Genomic DNA, 14,598 nt, shown 5'->3' with positions numbered 1-14,598 from the left:
AGAGCTCCTCTTCTGACCACCTGGGGACTGCGGAGGATGTGGGGTCAGACAGAAGCTCTGTCAGAGACAATGTTTTTGTTTTTGTTGTTGCTGGTTTGCTCATTTTGGGAATACACATTCACCTACTTTGTGCCAGGCCAAGGAACTAGGGTAAAAGGAATTCTGGCAATTCTAGAAAGCTTTTCTCCCAGTAAGAAGAGCAGTAGAAAAATCTGACTGTGCTGGACTTCTAGATACCATGCCCCAGGCTGGGAAACACAGAAGCAGGGCTTGAGACTGCTCTGCAGGTTCCCTAGCACCCTGCTTATGCTCACACTGAGGCTATGCCAGCCATGACTCAGCATCCTGTGGACCCTTAAGGAAGCCAGCAGTTGGGGAGAGGAGTCATGTGGACGAAGGAAGATCCCAAGATAGAACAGGTAAGGATCAGTTTCTCTCCACCACAGCCAAGAGTCAGCTCCTGCTTGTTCCCCCTCCCCCTTCCCTTCCCTTCCCCTCACTTCTTTCTTCCTTTACCTCGATATTTCCTTATTCTGGTCTCCCTTAGCCCTGGTTCTTTTCCTTTTCTTCCTTTTCCCCTTCTTCCTGTCCTTGTTGCCTCATTTCCAACATCACTTGCTCAGTGTTGATCCACAAAAGATTTGGTAACTGGCAAGAGACTCAGAAGCACAGAGAAGCTGTTTCCTACTGTGAATCATTGTAGAAACTTCCAGAAAACAACAGGACTTGCAGCATGATCATGAACATATGCGCGTGCGCGTGCACACACACACACACCACACATACACACACACACACCACACATACACACACACACCACACATACAGACACACACACCACACATACACACACACACCACACACACACACCACACATACACACACACCACACATACACACACACACACCACACACACACACCACACATACACACACACACCACACATACAGACACACACACCACACATACACACACACACCACACACACACACCACACATACACACACACCACACATACACACACACACACCACACACACACACCACACATACATATACTACACACACACACACACCACATACACATACACACACACCACATACACCACACACACACATACACACACAATACACACACACATACACACACACCACATACACGTATACACATACACACACCACACACACACCACATACACACACACACACCACACATACACACACACACCACACACACACACCACATACACATATACATACACCACACACACACACACCACACATACACACACCACACACATACCACATACACATATACACATACACATATACACATACACACACCACACACACACCACATACACACACACACACCACACATACACACACACACCACACACACACACCACATACACATACACATACACCACACAGACCACACATACACACACCACACACACACACCACACATACACACACCACACACACACACCACATACACATACACATACACCACACACACATACACACACACCACACATACACACACCACACACACACCACATACACATACACATATACCACAGACACACACACCACACATACACACACCACATACACATACACATACACCACACACACATACACACACACCACACATACACACATATACACACACCACATACACATACACACATATACACACACACCACACACACATACACACACACACCACATACACATATACACATACACACACCACACACACACATACACACACCACACACACACACCACATATACACACACACCACACACACATACACACACCACACACACACACACACCACATATACACACACACCACACACACATACACACACACCGCATACACATATACACATACACACACCACACACACACACACCACATATACATACACATACACACACACACACACCACATACACATATACACATACACACACCACACATGCACACATACACACACACACACCATACATACACACATACACACACACCACACATACACATATACCACACACACACCACACACACATACACACACACCACACATATACACATATACACACACCACAAACACGTACACACACACACACCACACGCCATATACACATACACCACACACACACCACACACACATACACACACACCACACATACACACATATACACATACACACACACCACACATACACACATATACACACACCACAAACACATACACACACACCACACACACACCACATACACATATACACATACACACACCACACACACACACCACATACACATACACACACACACCACACACACACACCACATACACATACACACACACACCACACACACACACACCACATACACATACACACACACCACACACACACACCACATGCACATATACACATACACACACACACCACATACACATACACACACACCACACACACACACCACACATACACACACACCACACATACACACCACATGCACATATACACATACACACACACCACATACACATACACATACACCACACACACACCACACACACATACACACACACCACACATACACACATACACACACCACACACACACCACATATACACACATACACACACCACACACACACACCACATACACATAGACATACACATACACCACACACACATACACACACACCACACATACACACATATACACACACCACACACATACACACATATACACACATACACACATATACACACATACACACACACCACACACACACACCACATACACATACACACACCCCCCCACACACCACATACACACACATACACATACACACCACACACACACACCACATACACATACACACACACACCCCACACACACCACATACACACACACACACCCCCCCACACACCACATACACACACATACACATACACACCACACACACACACCACATACACATACACACACACACCCCACACACACCACATACACACACACACACAGACACATATACACATACCCTAGGGAAAGGTGTCAGGGAGCCAGTCTTTCTTTGGGGGAAGACTTTATACTCTCAGACACAGACGGTTATAGAAAGAACACAGACCATATGAATCAGCTAAAATCCCTAGACAACCCACATTGATCTGTGGGCTCCTGAATCCGGGGAACGATCTTATGATTCAGGTTGTTTAATGGAATCTCCTCCATGGGAAGTTTCAGGCTATCATAAGCAAATCCAGGGAATTATGACGCCATGCCTTGGAGGGGAATAACCCATACGCTGCGGGCTAACCCGGTGACATCAAGTTTTTATTGCATGTAATTACACTGAGAAGATGACTGGACTGGAGGCCCCGTCTGTAATAACAGGCTAGGCGAGAAGGGACTTTTACTGGGCGAAGTTAATGGATGCCCTTGCATGGATGATGCAAACAGATCCTCAACAAAGTGAACGGGTTGGCAAATTCTGTTGGTTTGTCCTCAGTGATGTTTGAAATGATCACTCTGCTTCCTTTGCATTTCACTCCATTCAGCTTCCATGACTTCAACCTTGGACTGTTACCATAGCCTCCCAAAGACTTTCCACCTCTCCTGGGGTGCCCTTTCCAACCCCAATTGCCTGCTAAGCATAGGTTGATCGTGCTTTGGAAAAAATCATCACATATCCTTTCAGTGCACCTACAGGAGTCAGCTTAACTTCTTGCTGCTGGCGTTCATGGCTCATGGCAGTCTTTACTCAGGTCCCTTTTAGTCGGAAATCCCGATATGCTCCCCAGGAATGCTAATTTTCTGACTGTGTCTGGCTATGAGCTATTCATAGTCTATACTGTTCTGTTGTATTTTTTTAATTAATATTTTTTTTACTCTTTAAAAATTGTATACATTTAAAAATATATTTTGGTCATGTTTGTTTTAGTTAGGATTTCTATTACCATGGTAATATAGCACCACTGAAAGCAACCTGGAAAGGAAAGAATATGTTTTAGTATATAATTCTCAGATCATTGTATTCAATTATTGAGAAAGTCAGGACAGGAACTCAGGGCAGGAACCTGGCGGCAGGTACTGAAGCAGAGGTCATGGAGGGGTGTTGCTTACTGGTGTGCTTTTCCTGCTTCATTCAGCTTGTTTTCCCGTACACTCGAGAACTATCCTCCCAGGGGTGGTATTCCTCACAATGAGCTAGGCTCTCCCATATCAATCATCAATCAAGAAAATGTCACACATGCTTGCCTATACCATATCTTATAAAGACATTTTCTCTATTGATAGCTTGTGTCAACTTGGCAAAAACAAACAACAAAAACTTAGCCAGCACAATATACATCCACCATTACCTCCTCCCTCCAACTCTTCACAATACCTCTACCCTCCCATCTTCATATCCTTTTTGTTATTAATAATTCCCTAGATCCAATTAGTGCTCCCTGTACACACGAGTATAGAGCCATTCACTGGGCCAAGGGCAAGCCACCAGCAGCTATTTCCCCATGTCAGTGACTCCCTCAACAGCCGTAGCTGATAACTCCCATGCCAATGGGCCTTTGTGACCCCCCATTCGTTCTGGAATTTTGACCAGCTTAAACTTGTGGAGGTGGCCATAGGTGCTTACACATTTAGTTTTCCTTTTTTAAAACAAGATTTGTTTATTTTATGTGTACAAGTGCTTTTCTGCATGTATTTATGTGCATCATGTTGAGTGCCAGGTACTTGTGGCAGCCAGGAAAGGGCATCAGATGCCTTGAAATTAGAGCTCCAGATGTTCATGAGCTACCATGTGCTAGGAGCCAAACTTGGGTCCTCTGCAAGAGCAGCCAGTGCTCTTAACTGCAGAGCCATCTCTATAGCCCCTATAACTCCTTTTACTTATCATTATGACTTCAAAAAACTAGTTATCCAATGGCAGAGCAAGATATTCTTGCCTATTGAATCTTCCAGACCCATTCATCTTTGACCTTACTCCTGAGACCTTTTGTGCCTAACATGTTAGAAAGGATGTCCCTATACTCTGAATCATTACAGCACTTACAAAGACCCTGTCCTTACAGAAAAGTTACCCATACTTCTCAATTAAAGCTTACCCTTGATGTGTATTCTATTCAGTTCTTACTTCTTACTTAACCTTATGCAGAGTCAATCCTGACTCCATAAAGGATTGAAAGATTACAGACAAGTAAACAGTAGCCTATGGGGCTCATATCCCTAACTGGAGAACACAGGACCAAACATTTGTGTGTTAGGCTTAGGCTTAACAGCTTCTTCAAGGAAGACACTGCACTAGGAAGATGCTAAAAGCTGATGAGTAAAAGTGAGGAGGTAAAGACATAGTAGGTGAAGGGTTAAAACCAAAGGGAGAGAGGATGGGACCTAGCTCAGTTGGCAGTCAGTGTTTGTGAAACCTAAGTTTGATCACAGATTTATAATTACACATGATGATGGACACCTATAATCCCAGTACTTGGGAAGTAGAGGCAGGAAGTTCATGGGTGTTCTTGACCACATTGTAACTTCAAGGTCAATCCTTGGCTACATGAGACCTCGTCTTAGAAACAAGCAAAGCAAAGCAAAACATATCAAACAAGAAAACAAAACAAACAACTCTGATTAAAACAAAAAGTCTGGGGCTAGAGTGATGACTCAGCAGTTAAGAGCACTGACTGCTCTTCCAGAGGTCCTGTGTTCAATTTCCAGCAACCATATGGTGGTTTACAACCATCTGTAATGGGATTCAATGCCCTTTTCTGGTGTGTCTGAAGACAGCTACAGTATATTCATATACATAAAATAGTAAATAATTCTTTTTTTAAAAGTCTGATTCTGTGGAAAAAGAAGAGAAAACAGGCAATTTTATGCTCAAATCTGTGTAAGTCTTTACTTGTTTGCCCATGGTCCTCATGGACACATGATACAACCTTGCTTAAGGTCATATGGCCTGAAAGAGACTGAATTGGGACCACATCCAGGCCTCTGGATTCCTAGGCCCATGTGCTACAACCTGCTTCCCCATTGGTAGCTTTTTATATAAGATGCCTACAGCATGAGTACCTCTCTCCTGGTTACGAGAAATTAGGAAGCAATCTACATTCAAACCAAATGACACACATCATACCATAGGTCTCTGTCCTTGAAATACAGACATCCATCCGTGCCATACACACACGAATGCACAGATCGATCTCTATCTCTGTCTCTCTCTCATGCATACACACACACACACACACACACACACACACACACACGACACTTCATCAAGACATCTTTGCCCTTTCAATGTTTTATTACAGTTGACTCTTCCTCTTCTCACTGCTCCATTCCTTGTCACCGATCATCCCACTTTACCCCCAATCGTGCACACACTCAGTTCCTCTGGTACAATGTCTTCATTCTTACACATGTAGCTTTACATATGGTGTTTGAGCAGAGCAGGGTGAGTTGGGTTTGATTTATATGTAACTCCTCAGTGTGGTATGTTGTTCATGGACCTTTTGACCACTGGCTAAGTCAGATGCTTTCTCATTGGTCTGCTGTCTTGGTGTTCTTTTCCAAACCCAAAGCAATTCCCAAGACTAAAACCTGACATTTATCCTTTGTGGGATTCATCCTAAATCCAAAGGTTCAATTACTACAGGCTTGGTTGTTATTCTCTGGTACCATGGCAAGGCGATAAAACCTTTTAGAGATGACAGGAAGGAAGTTAGGTCATGGTGGTGTATGGTTTCCCCCCCTTCTCCTCCCTGTGTTCCTCTTCCTCCTTATCATCCCCCATTACTTCTTCCATGATACCATGAGAAGAGTAGACCTCCTCTACCACACGCTCCCCACACAGTACCCTGTGCTGTCATAGACTCAAAGCAACATGGCCGAAAGACCACAGACTAACAACTTTGATGCCATAAAGCCAAACAGCCAAAATGAACCTCTCTGCCTAAGAAAATGATAGCCTCAAAGACTCAGTCACAGTGATAGGAAGCTAACACAATATCCCACCAAAATAAGCTACATGGAAAACATCTAAATTATAAAATATTTTAATAAACAAAAGAACAAATAAATTATTATAATAATATTTGTTTTTTTTAAAGTTGATTATTTAAACAACAAAGCAAAACACAATCAAAACTTGCATGACTGAACTTCCTTGAACAAGTGTGGGATGCCCTCAGCACACAGTACCAAGGCCACAGCCTAGCAGGGTTTGTTGAGCACACCTTGCTTGCAGTGATTGGCTGGAGATGGCTCCAAAATATCTATTTCTGTAAAACATGGGTGCTCAACAAGACAAAAACGTACATTTTTGGCAATGTCTCGTGCCTTGTTGTCTGATATTCTTCAAGAGGCTACAAGAAAAAGATTTAATGAGTTGAAGACATAGAAGGCACACACTCCAGGAACTGAGGGTCAGAAAATCAAATCCTATGCTTTTACTTTTGTTGCCTTGCTTGAATGTAAAACACCTCCCACGGTTTGTGGGTTTGAACACTTGGTCTCCAGTTGCTTAGGGATGAACTAGGAAAGACCTTCTGAGCTTGTTTTCTCACACTGATAGAGAGCCAATGGTTGTTATTTATTTGTTTATTCAGTTAGGTGGGCATCGGTGGATGTTGTTGGTATAGAAGCCCATAATCACATATTTAAAAACACTACATTCAGTTGACTTTATCACAGTCCCTTTAAAACCTTTACCTATTCTAACAATAAAAATGACATATTCTTATATAGTATTTATTTATTTAGGCAGAGTTTCATTATATAGCCTGGGATAATGTGGTATTTGTTATGTAGACCAAGCTAGCTTTGAACTCACAGTGATCTGTGTGCTTCTGCCTCCCAGGTTCTGGAGTGAAAGGCATATAGCAGAGCATCTAGCTCTTCTGTTTCTAGAGAACTAGTAATGTTTTTTAGGTTCACTGCTGCCACTTATTACACAAATAAAATCACCTATGCATGTTGCATATGATTCAAACAAAGCAGAAATATAAATCATGAAAATACTTCATCCTTCTGATCACCACGTGTTCCTTCAATTTAATAACTGGAAATAGGAATAACAGTTGTAGTTAACTTCATCTATCATCTGTCTGTCTGTCCGTCCGTCTCTCTGCCTGTCTTCCTTCAGTTAACTACAGCTTGCCAGCACTGACACAGTACCGAGAATTGGGCGAAAGCCTACAGGATGAAAGAAACACACATACACATACACAGGTTATCGTGTCAAGCCAGGAGAGGAAGAGAGGGAGAGAGAGAAAGAGAGAGAGAGAGAGAGACAGACAGACAGACAGACAGACAGACAGAGGAAGAGTGGAAGAGCAGAAGGAAGAGTGAGAGTGAGGAAGAAGAGTGAGAGTGAGGAAGAAGAGTGAGAGACTTCTGTAGCTTTATTCACCACTTATATACCCAAGTCTCCAGGTAGAAAATAACTGGGAAGCACAGTGGGAAACCCTGGCTCCTGACTACCTGGCTCGTGACTTCGGTGACAAAAGACCAACTATGAGACCTGAATTAATTAGGGAGAAATCCGAGAAGACCAGCCTAAATCTCCAGGATAAAGGCTGAGGAAGTAAAAGGCAGAAGTAAATTGACCACCACCCAGGTGTGGTCCAGGTGTGTCAGTTGCACGTGCATCAGCGGGGCTCAGCAGAGGTCATGCAGTGGAGACACTGGGTGTTTACTACTTGGTCTTTTCTTCCTGTGCCGTAAATACATGGGAGAGGCCTCTGTCCAACAATCCCATGACTTTTACTGTGGCCATGCAGTTACAAAGCGGCCAGGCCCAAATCCAATATGGCTCACTACAACAGCTGATATTCCTACTTCCAATTATCTTTTCTATCATCTATCATCTGTCTGTCTGTCTGTCTATTGTCTACCTACCTATCAAGATAAATACATAATATATTTAAACTACAATAATGGAACTGTTCTATTTTTTCAATTTTTTTTTTTTTTGGTTCTTTTTTTTTTTCGGAGCTGGGGACCAAACCCAGGGCCTTGTGCTTCCTAGGCAAGCGCTCTACCACTGAGCTAAATCCCCAACCCCTCAATTTTTTTATTTATCAATTCATTTTGAAAAAATGTCCATATCAATACAAATGGTTATCACATGTATTGTTTTTAACTATTCAATCTTGGATTGAATATCTATTAAGATATTTAGTTCTTCCTAACAGTAATCAACAGTGAGTTAGATATTAAACATGTAAATCTTCGGAAAAATTCTTCATAAGGCATATGGCTTTACCACTGACTTTTCTGGACTATGACTCAGAGCCATGATGACTTTCTATAGCTGAGAGACCAAAGGGGGTGGGGTGGAAATCAAGATTTGAGAAGCAGAAGAAAGATAGATTCTGTGGTTTACACAAAGATCAGTTATCATCAAGACACTGTGTTGTGTGCTGGAGCGAGTCTTGCTGCTTTGTTGTGACATAAGCTGTGCTGCCCTGGAGACTGGGTAACTTCTTTTATGTATTGTGTCACATGTGCAGCTCTCCCCCAGCTAAGATGCAACACGATAACGGCAGTAGCTTCCGCCCAGTACCTCACGGCCTTCCCGGTGCATCGCTGCCTTTCTGGGTGTGTGTGATATGTGAAAATGTCCGGACAATTTGTCTTCATGATTCCCATGTTACTTATGAAGGCTCTGAGTTTGGTGTTGTGTGTGCCAACTTTCCAGGGAGGCAGACTCAGATTAATAAATTTCCTAGTCACTGTATTATTCAGCTTCCCTTAATATAATAAATACCGGAGAGATAACTTATATTTTCTTGTAGGGCCATCTTTTCAAGTTTTCATCACCTTCTAGTAGCTCATCTGGGACCAATCCTTAATACAGGAACCTACAGGAAGACATTTGAGAGCCAAACCTCATTGTGGTTGCTTAGTGTTCTTTTACTGTGTTCCCTATCATGCTGTGCGGTGTTGCTGCTTCAATTTTTAATCACCGTAATTGGGGTTTAGGGTGACAGGTTCCAACACCACCTCATTCAGTAGCCATTTGACTACAAAATTGTTCTCAGGTTGAGGGGCCAGGTGCTGCTAGGGCCTCTTCCTAGGAGGAGAAGGAAGGCTTAGACACCATGACTCACTAGGGTAATCCGTAGTAATGACCAAAAACTGCATAGATATCTCTTCCCCACTCCCTTTTGGTGGATACTTTCCTGCGTTTTCCACTTCTCTTTCAAACATTAGAGAGCCTGGCTTGGTGGGAGAGGGGAAAGCATAAGAGATGAGGAGTGGCACTCACTGTAGTAAGGAGGATTGTGATTGGTTGGCTATGTCTGCTCATTTTTTTTAAACCTCTTATGTTGAGGTGAAGTATTTCATAACAGGTTTATGAAAAGCTCAATTATAGATGAAAGAGAAAAAAAAGAATGAGGGAAAGAAAAAGAACTGCTTGGGATAGATTTATTGATCTCCAATTATAAAGAACAAGTGTTCGCACAAGTTTTTATGATCTACCAGTATATTTAAAAGACATGACAATGACTCCATCCAGTACTTTGGGTCCAAGGAAGCAGGTCTGTAATATTGGCTATGTTTTATTGTTTGTTAGACCTGTAAGATCTCATTAAGTGATTGATTTTCTACTTCTTGCTCTAGAAAAATTGCCATAATTGAATTGACTTTCTTTCAAATTGGAGTCCGTCTATCATTAGGCACTGTACAATGATGGGTGAATTCATAAGTCTCAGTCTGACAGGCTTGGGTGTTCACAGAGGAAATAGCATGGGAATATAAGATCCTTCTTAACAAACCCATTGGCAGTCTGCCATTCAAAGGCTTAAAACTTACAGCAAAATTCAAAGCATCATCACCAGTAGATTAGACAGTAATATGTAGTGTGGTCCTGATTGTTCCTTATAATTTTTGTGTTAAGCTGTTTGCTGTGTACTAAAGTTATATTATAGAAATAGAGTTTGAGGTAGCTTGAAGATACTACTTACCTGAGGGCATTCTATTTAGCTTGAGATTGCCTTCTCATGGCCAATTCCCTTCTCTTTCTACTTTTCTACATAATTAGGATAAAAACTACATGAACATTGCTTGTCTAGAAGGTTAAAATGCAGTCATTTTTCTACATTACTGGAGATGGATGAAACCACACAAACATGAGGGAAAGGAGTAAGTCTGTGTTCTTTGTTCAATTGTATTGTCTTTTCCTGGGAGAAGGGATGGATTTTGTACTGACTGGTAAGAACAAGGTTAGTCAGAGGTGACTGGATCCATTAGAGTGAGAGAAGATACCCAAATATGTGAGAAAGATAACAGGGAGGATGTGATATAGACTGAGTCATTGAATAAAGGACAATGCTCTCTCCTCAACTCTGAGATGCATAGTTCCCAGACATAGAGTTTTACATTTTATTTGGGGAAAAATAATATCCTCGGCAAGTTAACCACTTAGGAGGATTAGAGGCATATCAAAAGGTATTCTTTTGTCTGAGTTCTTGGCCATACCTCCTCATGTCACATAATCTGGGTACTTTTCTTCTTTAATAATTTATTCCTGTCATTTTCTCTGGCCTCTTCCTGTTACTCTTTTTTCTTTAAATTCTCTAATTTTTCTCTTTCCTTTTTTTCTTCTCTGCTTTCTAATGTGGTCTTATTAGTGGGCATGGGCTTTTGAAACCTCAAAACTCAGCCTCAGTGACAGTTTTCCTTAACAATGCCATACCTACTAATCCTTCCCAAATAGTGCCACTCCTTGGTGACTAAGCATTCAAATATGTGAGCCTACAGGGCCACTCTTATTCACACCACTACAGGCGTCCTCTTCAATCACTTTTCTATATTATTTTTAGGACAAGATCTTTTACTGTACCTATAGTAAACCAACTGGATAGACTGGTTGGTCACTGAGCCCTTGGGACCCCTTCTGTTACCACCTCCCTGGTATTGGGATTTCAGGGAGACACCACTATGCATGGCTTCTTACATGGGTACCAGGAATACAAACTCAGGTTGTCATATGTTTAAAGCAAGCACTTTACCAACTAAGCCATCTTCCCACCCTCTCTGTATTTTTTATATATTATCTCTTTTTCATAAATATACTATCTTATCTGAGACTCATAATTTCTTACCCTAATATTTTTCTCCCTCAATTTTTTTCTTTAGCTTTCTTTTAGTTCAGGGTGCTGTTGTAACATAACGTAGACTGAGTGGTTTATAAACAAACAATTGAAGTTTATTTTTCACAGTTATGGAAGCCAGAAATCTTAAGCCAACTGTCACCATGGCCACTGTCTGGTGGTGATGCTCTTTGGGTCTCTAAACTGTCCAATTTACTATGTCCTTGTCTGACATATAGAAGGCCAGAGAGTTCTCTGGGATTCCTCTTTTAGGAGTGCCCATCTTGCTTGTGAGGACTCTGGAACCTGTTAATGATCTACTCACCGCAGAGGCCCCACCTTCTAAACCCATCACCCTGTTGGGCTGGGATTTCATTATATGAGTATTAGGAAGATGTACAACAAATATTTCAGTTTGTTCAACTTCTATTTTCTTCCTTCATCCCGTTTTCTGTCGGTTTGTTTCATTTTGATATCTCTTCAAAACTGAATAATTTTTCAAATGTGTCTGATGACTCCTTCTCTTCCCCATATTTAAAAATAGAACACTGAAACCCAAATTAGAAATGAAAACAAGTTAAAGGGACAATCTAACACAGAGAAAATATTTGCTGCGTGTAACAAGATAAAGGCCAATGTTTATATATCTAAAAGGCACAAATAAGTCAAGAAACTAAATATTACAATAAAGACAATGTCAGATAACCAATTTAAAAAACAAAAGCATCTAATGGTAATCTAGATGTTCAACCTGTAACCAAATATCAGTGCAAACAACACTAAGATGCTCACCCTGATATCAAGCCAGAACGTTGCTGTTCTTGTCTCCTTCAGGAATAATTCTAAGCACTTGCCAGGAAGAGAGAGGCTACTCTCAGAGATAGGACTATAAATTGTTTTTTTCTTAAAGCATAAATCACCTACAGGCATTAATACTTTGAAAAGAATGTGCACTTTGAGTCAGCAATTTTAAGGAAATAGTCAAATTTTCTAAGATCTGTCCTCTAAGATTCCGGAGTTGTTTAGTCTCAGACAAATCAGATATGGTGGAGTGCCCCACTAAGTGCTAACAGAATATGGTCACGCTCACATGGAGAACGCTATCAGCTATAAACTATGAGGTCACTGCCAATTCAAACACTGACAGGGAAAGGTGTTACAATGTACTGTCAAGTCAAAACAGTAAACTATGAGGATGTTTTAAAAACAGACATCTACTTAGAGCAATATCTAGGATATACAGAACGGGACAGGCCCAGACGACGTATATAAACAAGAATACTTAGAGAAGATAGAAATGTGGTGACTTAGTTTCTTTTCCTGTCATAGATTCTGTAGCATGGGGAATATCACAAAAGGGGAGTTGAGTGAAAATGATTTAGGACTGGAGATACCTGTTCTATTGCTTCTCTCTCAGTAAGGTTTCTGGTCAGATGATTTCTGCCATTCCACAGGAGCCCGCAGGTCAGTGTTTATCAGCTTTCTTTATACGAAGGGCAGCTTATCTGTCCGAGTGGCTCTCCATGATTAAACCCATACTTGTTGGTCCTGTTTCAAGCCTGACATTGTCTCCCCACCCTCGGCTGGGCCTTGGTACTGACATGGGTGGAGTCAGCTCAGGTAAAATTCCTCACAGAAAAGACTCCAGTCTCCTGGCCAGGTAGAGGAGAGTTTCTCAGCTGGTGAAGGAGGGATAAATTAGAATTCTTACTGCTGTTTACACAGATGTTTTGGGAGGATTGAGTGCCTATGTGTATGTGTCCCTTTGTATGTACACATGGGTGTATGGTCTTTTACATATAGACACATGTATATGTTCCTTTGTGTGAGCATGTTTTCTCTCTCTCTCTCTCTCTCTCTCTGTTTCTTTCGGTATGTATGTATGTGTATATACATGTGTATGTACACATGACACCAAAGGTAGAGGTCGAATGTATTCCTTAAATACTTTCCCCCCTGCTTTTCTTAAGCAGGGTCTCTCCTTGAACTATGTTTGTGAAGCAAGAGCTTGCTGACTACGGACTGAGCAGATTTTTACCTAACCCTTCCTTCCTCTAGTGTCAGGACCTTCTCACTCCAATCTCAGAATCATTCCAAAGTTCTACAGTCCATACTGACTTATTGCTTGTAGCTGTTTCCTCAGCAGCCTCCCAGGGCTCTGAAGAATTCATTCCTACTCATCCTTCCCTTTCAAGATCCCGACTTTGTCCACATTTCCTGTTAGTGAAGTCATCCTTCCCATCCTCGTCTCCTTATTGATTTACATCTTTCAACCCCCATTTTCAGACTATTTCAGAAGGAAAGGACATAAATATTTACACTGAATGCGATACATTTAACAGGAAGTCCTGCGGCTAGCTATGCATCTCTCTCTATTCATCAGAATCATCGGGCACAGATGTCTCCTCGGAGGGCTTTGAGAATTTGGAGAAGTTAACTTGGTGAGGAAGAGGACCGTGATGTCGCTTGTGTTTACC

General features: G+C 41.8%; 1 long non-coding RNA gene across 2 annotated transcripts in view; it reads left to right on the top strand.

The window, feature by feature from the left end:
- The first annotated feature begins 332 nt into the window (after positions 1–332).
- Positions 333–14,598, top strand: part of LOC148001854 (uncharacterized) — a 29,422-nt gene continuing 15,156 nt past the window's right edge. For both annotated transcript variants that reach the window (XR_015635746.1, XR_015635745.1), the window contains exon 1: positions 333–419. This is a non-coding gene — a long non-coding RNA (uncharacterized LOC148001854). The remainder of the gene's footprint in view (positions 420–14,598) is intronic.

This window comes from Rattus norvegicus, chromosome 13, assembly GCF_021556685.1.
Source record: "Rattus norvegicus strain SHRSP/BbbUtx chromosome 13, alternate assembly SHRSP_T2T, whole genome shotgun sequence".
NCBI lineage: Eukaryota > Metazoa > Chordata > Mammalia > Rodentia > Muridae > Rattus > Rattus norvegicus.
The sequence above is the reverse complement of the archived record's forward strand: the minus strand, read 5'-3'. Positions and strand labels throughout refer to the sequence as shown.